Genomic DNA, 23,853 nt, shown 5'->3' with positions numbered 1-23,853 from the left:
TGGACAGATCAGCATGAGCTCAGGAAGGATCTTAGGGGGCAATGCGGGGAGCATCTGCTGACGTGAGAAGGTGAAACAGCTTTGAGAATGGCTGAACTTTCCATATATTTACTTCACACACAGCTTCTGGTAACTCAATTATTTTAACCAGAGGAGTTCACTCTGGTGGTGAGATCCACTGGGCACCGCACACCCATGACAATCATGACAATCACTGTATATGCCAACCCCTTGTGGTGGACCCAGCCACCATGCCAACTGCTTCCTGTGTATTTTTTCCTCATTTTTTCACTTGACTACCTAATAAAGAAAGAATTGTTATTGATAATATTTTACAGGCAAACAGCTGAGTCTTAGAGAGGTTAAGTAACTTGCTCAAGGTCACCCAGAAAGTAAGTGGTAGATCTAGGATGGGAACCAGGCTGTCTCTAACCTGCTGATTAACAATTTGAAGGCCCTGGGCCCCCAGAGGGTCAGCATCTTCCCCCCGCTGCCTCCCTGGAGTTTGGTTCTATTTTTCGTTTTTCCATCTGCCGGCTCCAGCAGCTTGGGCCAGATGGTGACGTCACCTCCTGCACAGGTTCATTTTCTTCTCGGGAAGGGGTGCTAAGAAGCCAGTTTTCACAAATCACAGAAGCCAAGCGGAGGAGACACCTGGCACTCTGGGGGATGCGGCACGGAGGTTCCCAGAAAGGTGCGGTGGAGAGAGCGCCATGGACTGGCAGTGTGCCCTTGGCAAAACACAACGTTCCAAAAAAGGAAAACAGAGACCATATCAGTTTAGAGACCCCTAGAATCATGTGGCTAATTAGGATTGTGACAAAATTAGGATTAGGAACCCAGGCTCACAAACCTTTAGTCCAGCCCTCTCTTTACGTTGATGCGTCTGGGGTCACCAAGACACAGAAAACCCTGGTTCAGTTCTCATCAGTCTAGAAGATTGGCCCCACCTGTAAGGGCTGTCCTGCCTTCTTCCCACTATGCAGACCCGGCAGCTGCAGGCACTAAGACGACACCCTCATCCTGCCTGCGTGTTTCATGCCTTCGAAGTCCACCTTCTGGGACTCCCGGGCTGGGAACCCAAGAGTCTGGGATGCACTTACTCGGAAAATTGCCGTATTTTTATGATTGGTTTGAGCCTTATAAAATAGCCATTGTGTGGATAAAAATGGTTGAATATTGGAAATTTCATTCAAATTAATAAGAATCTTGAGACATGAGCTGGTTGGTGGACAGTGAGAAGGCAGCGTGGGTCAATGGCTTGCTGGTCTCAGCAGGGTTGAGGAATCGCGGCTTGAGGCCCTAGGGCCAGCAGACAGGAAGCAGAGAGAGGGGTCAGAGCCTCGGAAGCCGCTGCTCAGATTCAGAGGGGGAGCAGTTCCCGGGACAAGGAGATCCAGGGCTGCCTTGAGAGCTGGTGGCTACAGGGGTGATGACAATGCATTCACCAGAACACTCTTGGTGCTTCTCAGGGATGAGACCTTGTGGATCTCAAAACAGGCATGAAACAAATACCATTAATATTCTCATTTGACTGAGCCCGAGAAAGCAGGTTTGTGGAGGTTTAAGAAACTTGTCTAAGGGCTACACAGCAAGTTGGTGGCCAAATCTAGATTTTAAATCAGGTCCGTCTGCCTCAAAAATGCATGCTCTTTCCTCTGCTGTCCTGGGTGGGGAAATACTTTGAAAAGTCAATACAAAGATATACTGATTTTGTGGGAAACTGTTGCCTAGAAGTTATTTTACCTTTTTACATTCTGTGTTTCCTTCAACATCTGACTCTTTCAACAGGGCTCATCTCAGTAAGGGCACCCTGGACTGACTTATCCTTGATGGTAAGTGTAAATTTCTGTGCCCACCTCAACAGGAATTTCTGGTTGTCAGTCTCGATGTCTCTATAGGGCCCCAAATGGCTTCTTCTGGCTGCTTCTCCCCTCACATTTCCAGCCAGGCTCAGGGCAGGGCTGAGCTACTGCTGAGTGTTGTGTTTGGTTAAGAGGCCAGTGGAGGGGAGACCAGGAGCCAAGCTTGACGGAGAGGAGGGAGCCCCACTGGAAAAGCAGGGAGGGCAGCCCAGGTCTCTGGGACTCAAGTAGAGGGAGGCAGGAAGGAGGTAGCAACTGTCTCAGTGCAGTCGGGCGTCCTAAGAGGAGTGGAGTCGGTCTGTGTTGTGGCTGAGGCCACATGTCTGCACAGGAGGGACAGGCACTAGCCATCAGAGAGGCATCGATAGCGTCACGGGACAAGTGTGGGCTCAGGGGCGGAACCTCTTGATCTAACTTCCAGCCGCAGGCAGGGGGAGTAGACAGTGAGTTTGGCTCATTCTATGTGGCACATAAGGAAAATGGGGCGCATGGAGCGGCAGTGTGAACTCGCTTCCCTCTCTGTAAAGGTGAGTGTTGAATCGTGTTTTGGTTATGGGCGTCCTCCTGGTTTTCCACAGTTTCTCTGGGACACTCCTGAAGGGTGCCTGTACCCAGTAAAGAACATCTGCTCCCCAGTGCTCTTGTGTGACGTGCCCCGACTGCCATGTAGGCACTCCTGAGAATCACAGAGACTGGGTTTCCAGTTCCCAGGTACAATTTCCCAACATGTCAGTTGTCCCTCCCAGGACTCTCTGTTGTCCTTTACAAGCCTAAGGGCTGGACTTGGCCACATCCCCCCTCCCACCTGCTGCAGCCAACATCACTCCTGTGACCACTGCTGTGAAGGTCCACCCAGGCTTGACCGGGCCCATCTGCAGACAGGCGGCCACGCCCCTCCTGGGGCCCTTCACTTCTGGTTGTTGTGAAGTCTTATTGGAACAGAGTCACACCACTTGTGCGTGTGCTATCACCCCACCACAGCACAGCTGAATAGTGATGACAGCTGAGTTGTGCAAAACCAAAAACACTTTCTTTCTGACCGTTTACAGGAGGGCAAACTTGCTAAAGCTGCTCAGGGCTCCCCCAGGCTCCAAGTTTGTGCGGTGTACACTTCTGACCCTCTAACCCTCGTAAGAGCTAGACAAAGCCCACGTTACAGGAAAATGCTTGCAAAACACACTTGCATCCCACAGCAAAAATGATGGCAAAAATGTACGCACTTTGTTTCTTTGTCCTGTTTCTTTCTTACCTTGACCTGAAGATCCAATTACTGAGACCCTCCTGGGATTTTAGGAGTTCTACCAGGTTCTATTTTTACCCATCCCATGATTCTATGGGTCTTTCCAAACTCGCAGAACACGAACAGAATGTCAGGAAAGCTGCCTTTGCTGGCTGAGTTGTTGGTGTGTGAGTTCTAGGCCGGGGCCAGGTGGGACCTGGTTTCTCAGTCAGCTGGCTGACTTCTTGCCTATACTCAAATGTTGCTTGCTATGTCTTGAATCTTTTAAAGTTCCACTTTATTTATGTATTAATTTTTGAGACTTGGTATTTTTTTCAAGAATGCATTGCTTAATTTTTCTCTTCTTAAAAAAGTATCTGACGTGACTTGACCACTGACCTCTTGTTTTGCTATGCCAGTATTTAGGGGAAATTGACATACCGTGTTATGGCTACCAGGGATATCTAATGCTGTCACCTCGGAAGTGACGCTGGCTTTCCTCTTTGGGACATTTGGGGCACCTCAAGGATCTGCTCTTACCTGGTTATTTCATGTGACAGCCAGGGCTGATCTGCGTCCTCTCCTTGGTATTTATTTACCTTTTTCTGGGAGTGACTCACCATTTCTTGTGTTCATTATTTCCTGCTTAAACAAATGGAAACCAATAGATATCTATGTCTTATAAATTGGCATATCTGCAATAAATATGCATATTAAAGAAGTTCTTTGCCCCTAAAATCAGTACAAAGTGAATGTCGCCTATCACATACCCTATAGTAACACAGAATTCTGTTACTTCCCACCACTTTGACTTTACTTTTAAGTCACTTTAAATAACTGACGTTTGCATTTTTTGTTGTGCTGTTTGTGTCTGACTCCCCAGGACCAAATGGAAGCCCCACCAGGGCAAGAAGCCAGTCCTCCTCACCGCTGCGTCCCGAGGGCCACGGATGGGGACTGGCAACACATTGGGGTCAGTATCTCTCAAATAAGTAAGTAAATAGGAAAGTCTGAGTAGGGACCCAGAGAAGTCTAGGCGTGTTCCAGGGTTCTTATGGGTGGAGGGGAAACAGCCCCTGACTGATAGAGGTTGCTGGAGCCGGGCAAGGAGGAGAACGTGGAGGATCCGTGGAGAGAACCCCTTGTGGATTCCTCGTGTCCCCCTTGCGGTCTGGTGTCCTGGGTGCCTGGATGCCAGACCAGGCCCCACACACAGAGCACACCGAGTGCCCTGAGACAGCCTTGAGAGGGAAGGCAAACACTCAAGGCAAAGCGTCAGGTTGGCGGGGGCCTGCTCCCTCCGCACACAAACCCTCCCTTCACCTGAGCAGCTCAGGGTGTTGAAGGAGCCCATCCACTTAGCTCTGTCTGCACCTGGACATCAGGGAGGTGTGCACCGGGTCTCCGCCCCTGCAGCCGTGTGGGCAAAGTCTGTAGTGACCCAGGGCACCACTTGCTCCTTTTTCCTGGCCCCTGCCCTGGCTGCCTTTGAGCTGAAGCAGCCCCAGACCCTGGCGGACCCCCAGAACCCCGGCCCTGCATGCTGCTGGTGTCTATGTTACCTGGCTCAACTGGCCTTGCCCAGGTCCCGGAGCTGGCACCCAGAAACTCCACCTCTCCTGTTGCCTGACAGACTCAGCCTTCACCTCCTCTGTGACATGACTCTGGGTGTTTAATGGGCACCTCTGGCTGTGATCAACTGCCTTCATTATCGAGGGCTTCTAACTGTGCTGGCGACAGTGGCCTCATGATGTGCAGTGCAGAAAGGACAGGGAAATAAGAGGCGTCTTGTGGGGGAGGGTGAGTCCAGACAAGGCTTGGAGCATCCATCACGTGCTCCACGTCACCCTGCAAGGCCCCTGGAAATGGGCACAGTTACTGTGCATTAGATTATAACCTGCAGGGATTTAGGGGCAGTTCAGAGAGATGCACCCCAAATGACACCTGGTCTAATCAATTCTTTTAGTTTATGTTATTTCAAATTGGACTCTGGTTCCAAATCCTGATATGACCCAAGGGCAGGAATTACAGCTCTCCACTCCTTCATGGCAGCAGAGCCTGACGTCAACACATAATTGCTTGCCTTTTCCCCATTATTTCCAATAATAAATTGAGGGCCTATGGCTCTCCAGCCTAGACATTTTGATGATGTCAGGGGCGCCCGAGAGTTGATGACTTAATTTTCTCAGAAAATGCAACATCATCTGTCACTGCCCAAGAAAATGAAAATCACAGCTCCCTGCCCAGCAGGGCAGTCACTTCTGGTTTGGGGTAGGCGAGTGAGGAGGTCAGTCCAGATCAGCATGGGAGTGGGAGGAGAGATGACCAGACAGCGGTTAAAACCGCTGGGAGCTGTCTGATGTCCTGGTTGAAATTCTCCTCATTGGGACGTGACAAAAACACCTGCAGTGGCCACCTCGGGATTGGGTTGGGGGAGGTGGCAGGGAGTACTGCTGGGCCAGTTTGTGCTTTAGAAAGAGAATGTTGGCTTTTTAATGTCCATTTTGCTCACTGGAATATGCCCTTCAAGAGGGCAGGGACCACAGAAGGCTTGGAAAGAGGAAAGCAGACACAGAACACATAGCAGCACGGGGGCGAGAGTCCTCTCCAGGGTCCTCTTAGCCTCGGAAGCAGGAAGGGAAAATCCCTGCTGAGATGTGGGCTGGGTGCTGGGGCCGAGTCCAGGTGAGCCACTGGGTGGGCTCTCAGTGGTTGCAAGGAGCTGATTCCCTCCTGGGGGCAGGGGACCGCCATCCTTTGTGAGCCAGGATGCTGGGGGACGACGGGTCAGCCTTGGACAGGGTGAAGTGGGAAGTGCAGCTCAGGACATCCCGGGAGCCTACAGGGGACATAAGGCGACTCAGGACATCCTGGGAGCCTACAGGGGGACGTGAGGCTGTTCTCAATGGCTGGGCCGCGTCCTTTCATCTATACCAACGACATCCGGATGCAAGTCTCCTACAAGGTTGGGTTGTGTGGTCTCTCGGAGCATCTTCCTTCTGACTCATGGGTTGAAACTCTTCAGGTTACAGCTGATACAAAATGAACTCACAGTAGTGTGTGGCTCACGTGGGGCTGCATCAGAGGACACACGGGCTGAGCCATGAGCCTCCTGTGTCAGCCTCATCCCGGGCAGACTTGCTCCACAGGGCGACTGACCCTGGAGCCCAGGTGAGGAGCGGGTCTGGGGCTGGGAGGAGATGGGGTGAAGAAAGGCCTGGAGTGGAGGAGGAAACAATTTGGAAGAGAAGCGGCATTTGTCTACGACAACATCAAAACCTCTAAATGCCACATACGTTTAACCACATTGAGCCACACAGTTTATTATTTATCTTTATTTGAATTAGTTAATAAGAAAGGGATGTTATGGGGATACCCATAGACCCCTGTAAAAGAAAAAAATAAAGACAGAACCCAGAGGCTTAGCACTGAGTAACAAAATCTCTTGTCCCCAGGAACCTGGTGCCGCAGAGTCTGGGGAGCTCCTCAGGGCAAGGTTCAGAGGAGTGAATCTGGAGTGGCTTTTTGAAACCCTGAGCCCACGTAGCACTTCATTCTCTCCTGGGAGAGCACCCTCTCTGCCAATGTGCCGGCTGGGGTGTGGCTCCCCTGCAGCGCGGGCCTGAGCTGCTTCACCTGCCTCAGGGGGCTGCCTCAGGAGCTCGGTGCTGCAGCTGCTGTGAGGTCACTGGCAGGGTTATGCTGTAGGTGCCTGTGACAGTCAGGCCTGCACTAGAGCCAGCAGCCTCAGGGGCAGGATGGGGTCCAGAAGGAGGTGCTGGGCGAGGCCTTGGCCGAGGGGCTGGTGTCTGGTGTTTCACCGATCGATCCTGCCAGGCGTTGACAGTCTTCATGCCACAGAAGGCACATGTATAAGGGCTCCATGTCCACATCCAAAAGACAGGGCTTGTAAGCCTAGCCTTCACCCCGTACGAAAGATGTCCACACGTGTGGAGAAAGCAGCCCACCGCAAACACGCCGGGCACAGGACCGCGTGCAGGACGCAGGCAGCGTGACTCAACTCAGCCGTGCACAGCCCTGCTCCGCAGAACAGTGCAGGCCACGAAGGCGCTCGGCCCTCAGTGCCTGGCGTTCCTCCCTTATTTGCTCCTTCTTCCTTATTTTCTGCTGGTAAAGGCACCAAAAGTCTTCTCAAGTCCCAAACAAGACAGTCTTCTGTTTGAGTGACACCCTAGACCACTTTCGCTATAAGGACAGCATAAGACATCAAGGCAGAGCCATTCAGAATTTTCCATCCTCACCAAAGCACCTCTCTTTTTTTTAAGAGAGACAGGATCTTGCCACGTCGTTCAGGTTGTAAACACACCACATTGCACCCAGCCTCCAAGGCCTTTATAGCAACAGAAGTAATCAGATGCCTCGGGGTCCCTTTCAGAGGAAAATTGGCTTTGGTTGTTTGGGTGGTTGGTAGCCAGCCATTCCCTCCGCCTGAACCTGGGTAAGTTCCTTTATCCCCCTCGCAGGACGTGTGACAGGTGTGTGGCTCACTTCTTGGGTGCCCACAGCTCAAACACCTAGGGGGAGCATGCAGATGGGCAGGTCGTGGGGAGCCTGGGCTCCGACCCCACGGGAACATCTAGGGTTGAGTGTTCACAGCTCCCTAAGCCCCAGTGGGCCTGTGTCACAGTCTGTGCTTTCAGCTTAGCCATCCGCAGGTGGCTTGTGTTAATCAGCTCAGTTAGACCCTCTGGCTTATTGCAAGGACACAGGGCTTTCTGTATCCTGGGTTCTTTCCTTAGTGTACTGGAAAAATTGGATCACACGTGGGCTTGGAGAACGAATGCAAGGTTTTATTGAATGGTGGAGGTAGCTCTCAGCAAATGCATGGGCAGCCAGAAGGGGGGATGGAGTGGGAAGATGGTCTTTCCTGGGAGTCAGGCCACTCAGAGGCCGGGCTCTCCTCCGACTGCCCCCGGCCGGATTTCTGTTTGTGTCCACGTTGTTTTACCATCAGTGGCCCGTCGGCGCGTGTGTGTTCTTCTGCCGGTGATTTCCCCTCGACGTCCAGCCACTGTGTGTGTGCCCGCTGGGGTCTCAGGGTTTTTATAGGCACAGGATGCGGGTGTGGCAGGCCAGGGTAGTCTTGGAAAATGCACCATTTGGGTGTGAAAACAGGAGTACCTGTCTTCACCTAGGTCTGTGGGCACAGGCCTGAAAGTGGAGCCCTCACCAGGGACCCTGCCTTTCTCAACCCAGCACTTCTCTGCCCCACTCCCGTATCACCCCTACCCAAAAATGGGTATTTTGAGACTAGTATAAAGAATTGTTAGATAATGTAGTTGTCAGAATAAAAAGAATAAAACACGACCCCCATTATTGCAATTTTGGAAGAGGATGGAGACTACATGCACAATAACGAAAGTGGGTGAGAGATTAGAAAGGACAGGCGCGAACCCTTCCAAACCTTTGCCTAGCTTATTTCCTCTGTACTCAGAAAACAGTCTAGAAAGGTGAGGAGGCCTCCTGTGCCGCCAGCCCCTACTTTTAGGCAAGGGGAAACGCAGGCCCTAGAGCTCCCAACGCAAGGACTCACTGGGCAGAGTGGATTTTCCTTTGGTGGACCCCAGCGGGAAGCCTGAGCCCGAAGAAAATGCAGATTTGCTCAGATGATGGTTTGGGTAGAACTGATGCTGCTGCAAAGCGTCTGTATTGGCTGCAGTTTTTAAAACGGAAGGGTGCAGACGGTTGACTGTCTAGCAATTCCGACATGACAAAACCAGTTTGCAGTTTTTCTAGGGCTATGTTAGAGTGAGACCAAAGGTGTTCTAAATTCCTGGGACTCATCTGTTTTTCAAAACTTTTCAGGCAATGTTTTGCCCCAGAGGACTTTGTACTTATGTCCTCATTTATCTAAAATTCAGTTTCTTGATGAAAATGTCAATATCTTTAAAGAAAAAAAGTAAGTCAATAACTTTGCAAGAGATTGGACACACGAAACTTACCGTCTCATCTGCGGGGAGGATGCTTTTTGGGAACGACTGGAACATTTTATCACATGATTACAGTTGCCAGGTGTGAAGGGAAGGCTTGGGGAGCTCCAATCATCCCTGTACCCTGGAACTCACACCTGGTACAACACCACCTCCCTGGAGTGTGACTCAGACTGGCTTACTGGCTTCTAATGAAGATAATAAGGCATAGATGGTGGATGCCAGATCCAGTATTGGGCAGGGCTGGCCTCTTGGCCACTCCCCTGTGCCCATCCTTCCTTGCCAGGTGTGGTAGGGAAGACAGCGGCCAGGCCGTAAGGCATCCCCGTGGAGAGGGAAGTTAGAAGCCAATTATTTGAGACTTGCCCTCAGCCTCAGCCATTTGAATGAGCTGACCCTGAGCCAGGAGTCAGGAGCCCCATGAGAGACCCTGAGCCAGGACCACCCGCCACGCTACTTCCAGATTCTTGGGTGGTGAACGCTGCGAGCTAACACATCCGCTGTTCTCACCCTCACAGGTTGGAGTGGCTTGCACAGCAGTAGGTAACTCATATACCTGGTTTTGCCATTTACTCGCCATAGGGCCTTGTATATCTCTGAGTCTTTGTTTCCTTATCTTTATTGTTATAAGGCTTGGAGGTAACCTGGGCAGGGCAATGCCTGGCACCCCCAAGAGCTTCAGAGAGACCCCAGCCAGGTTATCACGATTTGCATAATCATATTGCTGTATTGTCATCACTTTACAGATGAGGAAGCCATTGTAAAGGTGATCTGGATCTTCCTTCTTGGAATGGTCACGTTTTTGGAATTGTGTTAACATAGAAGCAACTGGAGATTGGAGACCCGTCACTGAAGGAGGCACTAGGGAGGGACATGATCTGTCAACTTCTCCTTTGTATCCGACGCTGAGAGCAGGTGCCCATCTCTGCACCTGGCCTCACTCACAGCTCCTGGCTCTGGTGGAGGTGGAAGATGTGGGCCGGAGTTGCCGGCCTATGTTTGCATTCTGGCTGTGCCACTTACTAGCTGGGTGACCTCGGGCCCATAATTTGACCTCGGGCCCATAATTTGACTTTGAACCTCAGCTTCCTCCTACACAAACGAGGAGAAGCTGGCTCACAGCATTGTGATGAGGATGAAATCAGTGGAAACAATAGACGCGCAATGCTGCCTTCACAGCAGCGCCACAGTAAACAGTCCTGCCCTCCTTCCCTCCTCCAGAGTCTGCCCGGTTAGAATTTCTGTACGCTCAGGATCACACAAGTGGAGATAGGAACACGTAAGTAAAAACATGGTACATCCTACACATCCCGTGACTTGACCGGCAATCCTTGTGCAGGTGTTCGATTATGCCGAAAGCCCCGAGGAAGGCAGAATCACACGGACTAAAACAGTGCTCAATACTGCACAGTTCTTCAGTGGGAAAGAGCTTGCCAGGTTCTTAAATTCACTAACAGGAGCTGAGTCCCATGTTTACCTTGGGCATAATCTCTTACAGAACCGGTCACAGGGCTGAGCTGATGCACCTGTTGACAACTGGTAAACGTTTTGTAACTTGAAATTGAGTAAGTCAGTATGTGGACAGAAATATACATTTTAGTGATACAATCATAGTTTTAGAGCTGAGGAAACTTTTAGTCGACACAATAGAGAGCTGCATTATTTTAAAGAGGGGGGAAAAAACCCTTGACTAGTGGCTCTGTAAAGCAAAGAACTCAAAGGTGGACCTTTATAAAAGTGCAAAATAAAACCACAGTGATGATGGCTGGGGCGGTGCCTCCTGCCTGTAATCTCAGTGCTTTGGAAGACCAAGGTGGGAGGATTGCTTGAGCCAGGAATTCTAGACTAGCTTGGGCAACATAGCAAGAGCTCATCTCTACTTAATTTTTTTAAAACCCACAATGACAGCTAATGGCAGACCAATCTATGGGTCATATCTTCCTACCCAACACTGGTAAGAATTTGGCCATGATCTGTCATCTTCTGCAGAAGTCATCGCAGAAGGGAAAGAAATATGGAATACCAGGTCATTATTTTGGAAAAGAGAAAACACTTTATATAGTCAATTCACAGAAGAAAATTCTATTTGAATATTCAAAACTATCAAAACTATTAAAAATATCCAATAGTTTTGAATATTCAAATATACTTTTTGAATATTGAATTTTTAATTTTTACTAATGAATCTACTATTCAATAGCAAAAACTTCCCGATCCATGGAAGACAGAAGGGAATATTCTATTCAATTATTCAATTATTGCTCCTTTCAAAATTGTATTTGCAAGCCCAGCATCTTAACCTCAGGAAAATAAGCTAATAAGTTGTTAAGTCACTTAAAAAAAGTCTTAAAACCAAAGTCATTTGAATAACCAAGAAGAACAGGAATGGATAGGGACAGTTTTAACATGTGGTTAGTGTTCTTCATACAGAGAATGACTAGATATTTAGACCGTGTTGTTTCATGTATGTCTTAGCTTGCTACCCTTTCATTACAAGAGGGCTTTGCTAGAGCTACTGTCTGCCTATCTGAGTTCCTTGCATTAGTCCTTAGTACCTCAAGCAAAGTAGATGAATCTCAAATAAACTGTTTGATTTTCCTGAGCAAAGATGTGTGTGTGTATTTGTGTGTGTGCATATGTGCGTGTGTCTGAAGTTGTATGAAGTTGAAAAGATGAGGACACCGAGAATCCTGTTTTCACAGAAAACTTCTGATTTCTTTCTGATTGTTCTCTCTGAAGCTAGAAGTATTTCCTTCGAGTTGGTACATGTTAGACATTCAAAAAACATTAGAGGATCCTGGGCTGATCAGGAAAATGTGTATGAACAACACTCTTCTTGTTAAGGCGAGGCATGAGCCTCCAAGGAGATTGCTTCCTTCTGCGATTTTTCAACACAAAGCCTTTCTTGCCACTTGTGTAAACACTGGCCGTCAGCTTCTGAGTCAGGAGTGTTTTGTGTTTGTGGGATTTGGCCCAGGTGTCGTCATAGGTCATGAAGATGAGACAAGGGCGTGAGTTGCACGGGATGTGATGAAAAAGTCTGTAGCACATGGGAGCTGTCTGGACCAGGTCTTCTTCCCCTGAGTTCCTGTCTCTCCCTTGACATCTGTGATGTGTTCCACCACCGGGAGGGAAGCTGGTGCAGCCTCACCGCAGGCAGCATTGACACGTGCAGCCCTGATGTGCTACTGAGCAGTTTGTTTCAAGTGTGTTTGATATAAGTGTAGGTGTCCATTTCAGTATCTTATGGGATAGGAACACTTTTCCTGTATAACGGAGTCACTATCATAAATTCTGGAGGAATGGGTATTAGTATACATTAATCAATTTGAGAGGCGCTGACTGATTCTTGTCTGCTTTTAAAGGTGTTCACATAGAGACAATGCCTTTGCCCAAGCCAATGCTAGGTTTTAGAAGCATGTGGATTTCTGCATTAACAAAACATCTTAACAACAGAAATTTTTTCTATCCAATAAATGATCCCATTACATGTATTTATTACAAAGGATTGCAGTGGTCTGGAGTTCTATCCAATAGATGATCCCATTACGTGTATTTATTACAAATGATTGCAGTGGTCTGGAGTTCTATCCAATAGATGATCCCATTACATGTATTTATTTCAAAGGATTGCAGTGGTCTGGAGTTCTATCCAATAGATGATCCCATTACATGTATTTATTACAAACGATTGCAGTGGTCTGGAGACAGCCACTTTTAGGGAAGATAGGACATCTCCATGATAACGTAGTGGCTGAAGTTTCATTCACACTTTAGAAATGCTATTTGTATAAGAAGTCTCATTAAAATGGGAGAGCCTAAGTCCACAAGGCACCTAGAGACACAAGCAGACTGGAGCTCCATGCATGGAGAATGGCTAGAAAACTATTTTTGACCATCTTAACTTTGAGCTCTTGGTCATTTGCACCAACGCTGGTTGACTAAGTCCACGGATACACAACGGGGATGGCTGCTTGGGCTGAGAGTCTGGAGAATGTGGCTCTTAGGGCTGCTGCCAGCTCTGAGGTTCTATGGCCTGGGAACCAAGGGAGGGGTGGTTAGGAATAGGTTAGATAGATGAACTCAATAAAAGAGCCCAACAAAGGCAGGAGATTTCCAAGATAAGTTAAAGGAGTTAAAGGTAAGAATAGTCTCCTTAACAGGTCAGGCAAACAGCTGATGTTTTAAGACTGAAGTTCTTCAGTTCCAATGTAGGTTTTCCAGCAGAAACCAAATAGAAGTAAAATCTTGCTCCAGGTATCCTGTATTGAGGGACAAAAGTTGGTAGAATAAAAGGAAGGGGACCTGTATTGAGGGACAAAAGTTGGTAGAATAAAAGGAAGGGGACCTTGGGTTATCCTAAACGAGTTGTGAATTAATACAAGGAAAATGATAGAAAGTCTAGTAATTCAGATGGTGAAAATTAAAATATAGGACATAGTTACCTATATTTTAACTATAAAATATAGTTTCATAACTGTTAGATGGCACAAATAAAAATTATACAACCAAAATGTGGTGGGATTGCAATGAAACTGGCACGCTTATTGTATGACTATTAATAGTATATACCAATATAATTTTGGGGCAAACTATTTATTATATAAAAGTCCACAAAATATTCAAGTAATTTAAAATAGTAATCTTACTCTTGTAAATGTAGAACAAAAAAAAATTCAAAGTGATCATGACAATGATGACTCTCAGGCAGCACAATGTTGCATGACTGTTATTGTTATAGGAGATTTTAAAGCCCAAGTGTGCTCCTCAGGGGAACAATGTACTCTTGTCTGTCTCTAGATCTGTGTGCTTTTTCCTTCTGCAATAATCAAATTATAACAGAGCTTGAGAGAGAGACAGTCACCACTGTAATGATCACTTTGAATTATAGATATACATATATAGAGATATATATCTATATTTATCAATCTATAAATATGTGTATATGTTTGTGTGTGTGTGTGTATATATGTATATATATATATAGAGAGAGAGAGAGAGTGTACATTTCCTTTACATCTTAGCTTGCTGCCCTTAATTACAAGAGGGCTTTTCTGGAGGTATTCTCTGCCTATTTTTAAGTTCCTTATATTAGTCATTAGTACTTCAAGCAAAGTAGATGAATCTCAGATAAATTGAATTTGATTTCCTGAGCAAAGGGGTGTGTGCATGTGTATGTATCTGTCACATATGAACATATGCACACTGACATGCACATATGTCAGTGTGCGTATGTCTATGTGTCTGAAGCTGTAAAAAGTCATTAAAGTAAGGACACCAAGAATAGATGTATATATACATATATTATATATAATATATAAAATGTATACATTTAACTTACTAATATGAAAAATGATAGTAATATATTTCCTAATATTGAACAACATTTCTCTTCTTAGTATAAATCTCACTTTAACATGGCGTGTCTCCCCCTAAAAATTCACAGGTTGAAATTCAAACCCACAATGTGACTGTATCGGAAATAAGGCCTTTTAGGAGATGATTAAGGTTAAATGAGGTCATAAGGGTGAGGCCCTGACCCAATAGGACTGATGTCCTTCTAAGGAGAGGAAAAGACCTCCAGGCTGCACATGCCCAGAGGAAAGACGGTATGAAAACACTGAGAAGGTGACTGTCTGCAAAACAGAAAGGCCTCAGAGACATCAACCTTGCTGGCACCTCGATCTTGGACTTTCTGCCTCCAGAACTGTGGGAAAATAAATCTCTGCTGTGTAAGCCATTCCATCTGTGGTATTATGTTCTGGCCACCTGCTGTGATTTAAATGTGTCCCCCAAGTCTCATGTGTTGGAAGCTTAATCCCCAGATTTATATGTTGATGGCATTTGGAGGTGGGGCCTGGGAGGTACTAGGATTAGATAAGGTCATCAGGGTGGCTCCTGTAATTGGACTGGTAGCCTCGTAAAGAAGAAAAGAGACCTGAGCTGTCATGCTCTTACCTTTTTGCCATGTGATATAGCAGGAAGGTCCACGTCAGATGCCAGCACCATGTTCCTGGACTTCTCAGCCTCCAGACCCATGAGCTGAATAACGTCTTTTCTTTCTTTCTTTCTTTCTTTCTCTTTCTTTCTTTCTTTCTTTCTTTCTTTCTTTCTTTCTTTCTTTCTTTCTTTCTTTCTTTCTTTCTTTTCTCTTCTCTCTCTCTCTCCTTCCTTCCTTCTTTCATTTCTTTTCTTTTCTTTTCTTTTCTTTTCCTTTCTTTTTGACAGAATCTCACTCCATCGCCCAGGCTGGAGTGCAATGGCACAATCACAGCTCACTGCAGCCTCTGCCTCTTGGGTTCAAGCAATTCTCCGGCCTTAGCCTCCCAAGTAGCTGGGATTACAGGTGCCCACCACCATGCCCAGCTAATTTTTTTTGTTTTGTTTTTTTGTATTTTTAGTAGAGACAGGTTTCGCCATGTTGGCCAGGCTGGTCTCAAACTCCTAACCTCAGGTGATCCACCCACCTCAGCCTCCCAAAGTGCTGGGATTACAGGAGTGAGCCACCGCGCCCAGCCTGCAACAAATATCTTACAGCCCTAATGTGCACATGGTAATTAATTAATATCACCTTTCATTTAAACTGTGTTTCACATTTGCATTTCATTTTCACACATGTTCAAGACAAAATAAAACAACAAATCATGACTTATTATCAACTCTAGTCTGTATCACGGACTATCCCTGGTCATACCAGGAAAACGGACTTACTATTTCCATCCAAATGTTGAAAGTTTGAAACATACCAATCTGTTGATGTTCAACTATGTTCAGGGCACTAACTGGAATTCAATTAAGTAAGTATTTACTGAGCCCTTACTATGTGCACAGAGGTCCCTGTCCAAGTTTCATTTGCAAATAATTTCATTTGACAAAGATGAGAAGTGGACATGCAAACTACTCTATTGTGAAGAAAAAGGAAATAAACTTGTATTTGAATAAATAAATGGTGTCTTCACAAATCTGTGGCCTTAGTCAAAAGCTCTTCACATTCTCACCCAATCAGATCAATCCATTCTGCCTTTCCACTTATCAATCTTATTTGTCTATAAAGGTCCAGTAAAAATGTTACTATATCCTGTGAACAGTCTAGTTGTGAATTCATAGACGTAAAATCTTGGCACCTGAAGGATACGTAGGGGTCTGGCTTCTCCCTTAGTGTTACTGCTAAGAAAAGTGGATGCAATTGATGGACACCTCCGGGATGGCCAGCGACAAGGCCAGGAGGAGCCCAGGCACCCTCCCTTCTGGGTACCACTCCTCTGGGGTTTGTGCTCTCCATGGCTTTATTGTACATTTACCCCTTGACCCCCTGCTGAGATTATAAGCTCTATCTGGCAGGAATTGCCACTTGGGACTTTTGTTCCACCTATGTGGCATTACATGTAGTAGGACCTCAGTAAACATTTTGCACAGCGTTTTGAAGTATAATTGGTGTATGATAAACTGCATATACCTAAAGTGCACCCTCGATGAGTTTTGATGTATATTTATGCACCCATGACATCATCCCCACAACTAAGACAATGAGCATCTCCATCGGTAAACATTTTGTTCATGGAAGAGACGGCCCTCACATGACAGTGATGAAATGGTGCAAGAAGCCAGACGTGGCATCTTTAGGGAGATCTAAGGGCTCCAGACTCACGGAAGTCAGGGCATTTTGTGTTCTCACAGTTCTAAGCACACGTTTTCAAATGTCCTTGCCCTGCCTTTGTCATACCTCACTCATTTGTTCAGTTCTGTTATAATTTGATTATTGCAGAAGGAAAAAGCACACATATTCAGAGACAGACAAGAGTACATTGTTCCACTGAGGATCACATTTTGGCTTCAAAATATCCAATAACAATAACACCAATGCAGTATTGTGCTGCCTACAAAGAACAGCTGAGTTTGGGAGACTAAACATTAATACTTACTGTCAAAAGATGGCCAAGAGTAGCTCCCAAGTGTTGGGATGATGAAGGAGACCTGATGCACTGAGTCCTGTGCAAGCCAGTGAGTCCTCAGCAGCCAGGACAGGGTTCCACATTCCATCTGCAGAGACTGCTCTGGGCTATGGTGCAAAGGGACTGCTTTAGCTTTCTTTCTCTATGTCCACTCATACAGAAAATAAAGCAAAATATTATTTTTAAGAGGCTAAAACTACTTTTTTAAGAGGGTTTATGTTTTAGTCACCTGCCTTAAATACCATTTCCCCTGAACTACCTTAAGGCTTACACAAATATGGATTAATAGGGGAGAAAACTGCCCCTGCAATCCCAGCTACTCAGGAGGCCAAGGCAGGAGAATCGCTTGAACCGGGGAGGTGGAGGTTGCAGTAAGCCAAGATCACGCCATTGCACTCCAGCCTGGTGACAGAGCGAGATTCCGTCTCAAAATAATAATAATAATAATAATATTTGCTGCAGGCGTGAATGACTGAGGCCTAAGAGGCTCTTTTGATTAAATGGTCTGCAAGGGCAAAACAAGCCCTGCTACTGTTGTTATGCTGGGACTGCAGACACACTCGCTTTGCCACTGGCTCCCCGGAAGGCTCTGCCAGGCAGAGGAGGATGGCCCCCTTCTTCCTGTACCCTGTGAGTGCCTTCCAGCAGTGCCTCTTTACTCTACCAGCAGCAGCTGCCCCATCTGACTCCATTTGGCATTTGTCTGCTGCTCTATCTAGCACCCTCCTGCACCCAACCACAGTCACCAGCACCCACTGGGCAGTGCACCCCCGTCAAGGTCTGGGGTTCGGCCTCACAGTGCTCCTTCTACAGGCCTAGAGTGACTTCCCTCCTTCACTCCCCTACTGTGATACCTGGGTGCTTTCTTTGGCCTTTTAAAAAATCTAAAGTAACTGGTCGATAATCTTTATGTTAGCTTTTTTCTGTTAAAAAAAAAAAAAAAAAAAGCCGATATGTTTGCTATCTGCTCAGTGGACTCTGGCTGATTTAATAGCTTTTTCTATTTCTCAATACCATCAAAATGTTCTTTTTTTTTTTTTTTTTTTTTTTTTTTGAGACGGAGTCTGCTCTGTCGCCCAGGCTGGAGTGCAGTGGCCGGATCTCAGCTCACTGCAAGCTCCACCTCCCGGGTTTACGCCATTCTCCTGCCTCAGCCTCCCGAGTAGCTGGGACTACAGGCGCCCGCCACCTCGCCCGGCTAGTTTTTTGTATTTTAGTAGAGACGGGGTTTCACCGTGTTAGCCAGGATGGTCTCGATCTCCTGACCTCGTGATCCGCCCGTCTCGGCCTCCCAAAGTGCTGGGATTACAGGCTTGAGCCACCGCGCCCGGCCTCAAAATGTTCTTAAGTTGGATGTAGATACTACATTATGAAAACCACAAAACAATGTCAAAATAATGTACTTACAACAAGTTATTCAAGTGAATTAAACTAGAATATTATATTATGCTTAACTGTAATTAGGTAAATGTTAAATATCCACATAGGTCAAGAATTGAATAGAACCTGAACAGATGAAAGCAGTAATTGTTCATTGGTGGAATTAAAGGAGATTTCACTGTTTGCTTTTGGGTTTGTAGTAGATGTATTAGTTCATATTCACATTGCTATAAAGAAACACCTGAGACTGGGTAATCTATAGAACACACAGGTTTGTTTGTTCCACAGGTTATACAGGAGGCATGATGCTGACATCCACGCCACTTCTGGAGAGGCCTCAGGAAACTTACAAACATGGCAGAAGACAAAAAGGAAGCCAGCACTTCACATGGCCAGAGTAAGACGAAGAGAGAGAGAGGGGAGGTGCCACACACTTTTAAACAATCAGATCTCATGAGAACTCACTCACTATAGAGTACCAATGGTAGATGGTGCTAAATCATTTCATGAGAACTCCACCCCCATGATTCAATCACCTCTCACCAGGTCACCTCCAACATTGGGGATTACAATTCAACATGAGATGTGGGTGGGGACAGAGATCTAAACCATATCATTCTGTCCCTGGCCCCTCCAAAATCTCATGTCCTTCTCGCATTTCAAAATACAATTATGCCTTCCCAACAGTCCACGAAAGTCTTAACTCATTCCAGCATTAACTCAAAAGTCCAAAGTCTCATCTGAGAAAAGTCCAGTCCATTCATCCTATGAGCCTGTAAAATCAAAAACAAGTTAGTTACTCCCAAGATATGACAGAGGTACAGGCACTGGGTAAATACTGCTGCTTTGAAAGGGAGAAATTGGCCAAAAGAAAGGGGTTATAGGCCCCATGTACTGTAACCAAGAAGGGCAGTTATTAAACCTTAAAGCTCCAAAATACTTTCTTTTGACTTCATGTTTCACATCCAGGGCACACTGGAGCAAGGGGTGGGCTCCCAAAGCCTTGGGCAGCTTGGCCCTCGTGGCTGTGCAGCATTCAGCTACTGCAGCTGTTCCCATGGGCTGGCATTGAGTACCTGTAGCTTTTTCAGGCACTCAGTGCAAGCGCCTGGTGGATCTACAATTCCAGGGTCTGGAGGACAGTGACTCTCTTCTCACAGCCCCACTAGTCAGTGTCCCGGTGAGTACTCAGCGTGCAGGTTCCAACCCCACATTTCCCCTCCACACTGCCCTAGTAGAGGTCTTGTTTGAGGGTTCCACCCTGTAGCAGGCTTTTGCCTGGACCTCTGGGCTTTTCCACATCTCTTCTGAAATCTAGGCAGAGGCTCCCAAGCCTCAAGTCTTACATTCTGTGCACCCACAGACTTAACACCACCTGGAAACCACCAAGGCTTATGGTTTGCACCCTCTAAAGCAGCAGCCCAAGCTGTACCTGGGCTCCCTTGAGCCACAGTTGGAGCTGGGATGAAGGTAGCAGCGTCCTGAGGCTCTGCAGGACAGTGGGGCCCTGGGCCTGACCCTTGAAACCATTCTTCCCTCCTAGGCCTCTGGGCCTGTGATGCTCTGGAGAGGCTGCTGGGAAGGTCTCTGAAATGCCTTCAAGGCCTTTTCCCCATTGTCTTGGCTGTTAGCAATTGGCTCCTCTTTACAAATGCAAGTTTCTGCTGCCTGGTTGAATTCCTCCCCTGAAAATTGGCCTTTCTTTTGTACCATATGGCTGGGCTGCAAATTTTCCAAACTTTTATGCTCTGCTTCTCTTTTAAATATAAGTTCTAGTTTTAGATCATTTATTTGCTCTCACCTATCAGTATAGGTTGTTAGGAGCAGTCAGATCACATCTTAAATGCTTTGCTGCTTAGAAATTTCTCCTGCCAGATGCCCTAAATCATCATTCTCAAGTTCAAAGTTTCACAGATCCTTAGGGCAGGGGCACAATGCCTCCAAGTTCTTTGCTAAAGCACAGCAAAAGTGACCTTTGCTCCAGTTCCCAATACATTCCTCATCTCCATCTAAGACCTCCTTAGCCTGGACTTCATTGTCCATATCACTATCAGCATTTTGGCCACAACCATTCAGCAAGTCTCTAGGACATCCCAAAATTTCCCTTATCTTCTTATCTTCTTCTGAACCCTCCAAACTGTGCCAACATCTGCCTGTTACCCAATTCCAAAGCTGCTTCTACATTTTCAGGTATCTTTATAGCAATGTCCCATTTCTTGGTAACAATTTTCTGTATTAGTCCATTCTAACATTGCTATAAAGAAATACCTGAGGCTGAATAATTCATAAAGAAAAGAGGTTTAATTGGCTCAGGGTTCTGCAGGCTGTATGGAAAGTGTAGTGGCTTCTGCTTAGCTCCTGGGGAGGCCTCAGGAAATTTACGATCATAGTGGACGACGAAGGAGAACAGGTTTGTCTTACACGGCCAGAGCAGGAGGAAGAGAGAGAGGAGGGAGGTGCCACATCCTTTTAAACAGTCAAATCTCGTGACAACTCACTCACTATATGGTACCAAGAGGAGATGGTGCTAAACCACTCATAAGAGATCTGCCTCCATGGTCCAGTCACCTCCTACCAGGCACCTCCTCCAACACTGGTGATTAAAATTCAACATGAGATTTGGGCTGGAACACAGGTCCAAACTTTATCAGTAGAGTTGTCATGTTATTGTCTATTTAACAAGCTTATTTATAATATTGATTATTGTGTTTTAATTTTGGTTATCACTTTTAGCAAATTGGGGAAGATATTTTTCATATATAACAAACAGTGAATATACTTGTATAAAGAGCTCTTTCAAGTCTGTAGGAAGGAGAAAAAGTTTAAAGATATCTGGCAAAATAATACAATGGCCAAAACCCCCAAGATTCAAACCTATTAGTAATCAAAGAAAATTCGGTGGAGACAAGAAGAAGCCATTTTATAACCTATTAAGTTATTAACAATTAAAAAACACTGGCAGTAAGTGTGTAATGACTTGGCAGTTTCATATATGTAGGAGGATGAACTGATAGAATCTTTGTTAGACAGTTTGATAATATGAGTGGTAGACAAAAGCCATTTGGGTGCATCTTTACTTATAAAAATGCCAGAAATATGAACTGTCCTTTAAAAATGATGAAGCGTCTACGCAATTTAGTGATTGCTAACAACACTGAGGTTTTAAGAAAAAGTTTCCAAGATGATACATTTTGCAATTCCATCATACCATATTGATACTTCTTAAGCTTCTGAAACCCAAGCAGGAAATATAAATTCTCATGTTAGGTACATTAAGGACCCTTAGTCTTTTAGTTACTTCATAAGTTTTAAAACATGGTTAAGATAATTCGTGTGTCACGGAGCTAAGAGTTGGTGTGAAAAAGAATGGTAATTTCTAAATTTTACTGGTTGATGCAAAAGCGTTTCATAAAGATAACATATTCAAAACCTATACAAAATCTACCCATCTTGATGGTATTAAGAAAAATAACCCATGTGATCACTGTCCTACTGTAGTGCAATTAAATACAGATGCTTTTTGACTATTTATTTTCTGAGAACATAAACCCAACTCAATATGTTTTTCATTTGTATTATTTTCCCCTTTCACAAAACCAAGAGAATTTAAAATAACTGTGGTTTGACCCAGTAATTTTCTCTTCTAATAATATATCTTAAGAAAATGAAAGATATTACTGAATGTTGATGTAATGGGATGTTCATCTCAATATTATTTATAAAAGAAATCATTTAAATGTCTCAAAATAAGAAATGAATAAGTGATAGAATTCTATCTAAATGATACATGCAGCTATTTAAATTCCCTTTCTGAAGAACAATATGAGAAAATGCTCCTAGCATAATGATTAATAAAGACAGTCATTTTAGAAAGAAAGGGAGGGAGGGAGGAATAGAGGAGAGAGAAAGGATAGAAAAAGAAGTGAAATTAAGTATGCCTTTACCGGACTTAGTGGATTTCTCTGGGTAGTGAGATTATTGCAGATTTAATTTCTCCTTTGCCTTGTTGAAAATGTTCCAAATATTCAATGGTTAACATCTGTTGCTTTGATATGGGTGGGGAGGATTAACAGTAATAATTACTTGAAAACAAAAATACACATACACCCTCCAATTCAGGAATTTCTAGAGGACCTTCGGATCCCCCAGGAGAGTGCCTGGAGCCTACAGAGGCTGCCTCACTGATGCGGTGGGTCCTGCTGTGAGTGGTGCAAGGTCAGATGTAACCAGGTCCACGCACACTTGTGTCTCTCCACAAGGTCAGACTCTACTGATCCTATTTCAATCACAAAAGCCACGAGTTCCATGGGCTTCCCGAGGAGGCAGTTCTCCTTAGAGCTTCCTGTTTACTCAGGAGTCAGAGCCACAAGCATGCAGGCTCAAGCCACACCACAGATCAATCAGTATTGCAAACCATACATGATAACATACTTAATCAATATATACATGTTACAGATTAAAGTTTTCACATCAGGGTAACATTTAACATCAAGAGAAAAGGGCATAGGAAAAAAAGGATGAATGAACCAATTCGATGAGAGAGGCGTGGACGAAGAGTGTCCTGGCCTGATCCTGACGTTCCTCAACCTCTTGCAAGGAAGAGTCTTTGATTTGGGCATAGCCTTCGTTGGCAGATGGCTGGTGCTGATCATGGGTGACAGTAAGGCGGGGTGTTTGGAGATGCCAATGTCGAGCTGGTGAGGTCTTGTTCTTTTACAGCCCATGAGTCCTCTGGTGAGGACAGATGGTAAAGAGTGTGCCTATGTATGCCCTTGTCTGGTTGGGTGCCATCTCTATTGATTGGGTGAACATCTGATCCCTGCTGGTGTGATGACTTTGAAGTGTAAGATGGGGTCTTTCTCTAAGTAGGAGTCACTAAGTCAAGGGTGCTCTCTACAGACCCATCCACAGTATTCTAGCCCAGCTTTTTTCATGCTGAAGATAGTGAAATCAATTGAGAAACTGAGGACTAAGTGTTTTTACAAGTTGGAATCAATCACAGTAGAAAATAATGGAATTCTTCACATACAGTAAGCTTCATGAAACTTTGTCAGTTATCTGTACACATGCTTTTGTGGTTTGCCACGTGAAAATATACTTCTTCTTGTGAGTGATGGTTAACAGCATGTGAAAGCCACCGGCCCCTCTTACACAGAGTCCTTCACTCACACCCTGTGCCAACCAGGCCATTAGTATGGTGATACGGTTTGGCTCTGTGTCTCCACCCAAATCTCACCTCAAATTGTAATCCCCGCATGTGGAGGGAGGGACCTGGTGGGACGTGACTGGATCACAGGAGCGGTTTCCCTCACGCTGTTCTCATGCTAATGAAGGAGTTCTTACAAGACCTGATGGCATTAAAAGTGGCAGTTTTTCTTGTGCTCTCTCTCCTGTCACCATGTAAAGAAGGTCTTAGCCTCCTCTTCGCCTTCTGCCGTGATTGCAAATTTCCTGAGGCCTCCCCAGCCATGCAGAACGTGAGTCAG

At 45.7% G+C, this 23,853-nt stretch overlaps 1 long non-coding RNA gene across 1 annotated transcript; it reads left to right on the top strand.

Moving 5' to 3' along the window:
- The first annotated feature begins 3,966 nt into the window (after positions 1–3,966).
- LOC135969932 (uncharacterized) lies at positions 3,967–14,775 on the top strand. Its single transcript, XR_010585287.1, has 2 exons — positions 3,967–4,057; positions 14,482–14,775. It is a non-coding gene; the product is annotated as an uncharacterized lncRNA (long non-coding RNA).
- The last annotated feature ends 9,078 nt before the right edge of the window (positions 14,776–23,853 follow it).

Source organism: Macaca fascicularis, chromosome 3, assembly GCF_037993035.2.
Source record: "Macaca fascicularis isolate 582-1 chromosome 3, T2T-MFA8v1.1".
NCBI lineage: Eukaryota > Metazoa > Chordata > Mammalia > Primates > Cercopithecidae > Macaca > Macaca fascicularis.
Note: the sequence above shows the minus strand (reverse complement) of the source record. Positions and strands in the feature narration are given on the sequence as shown.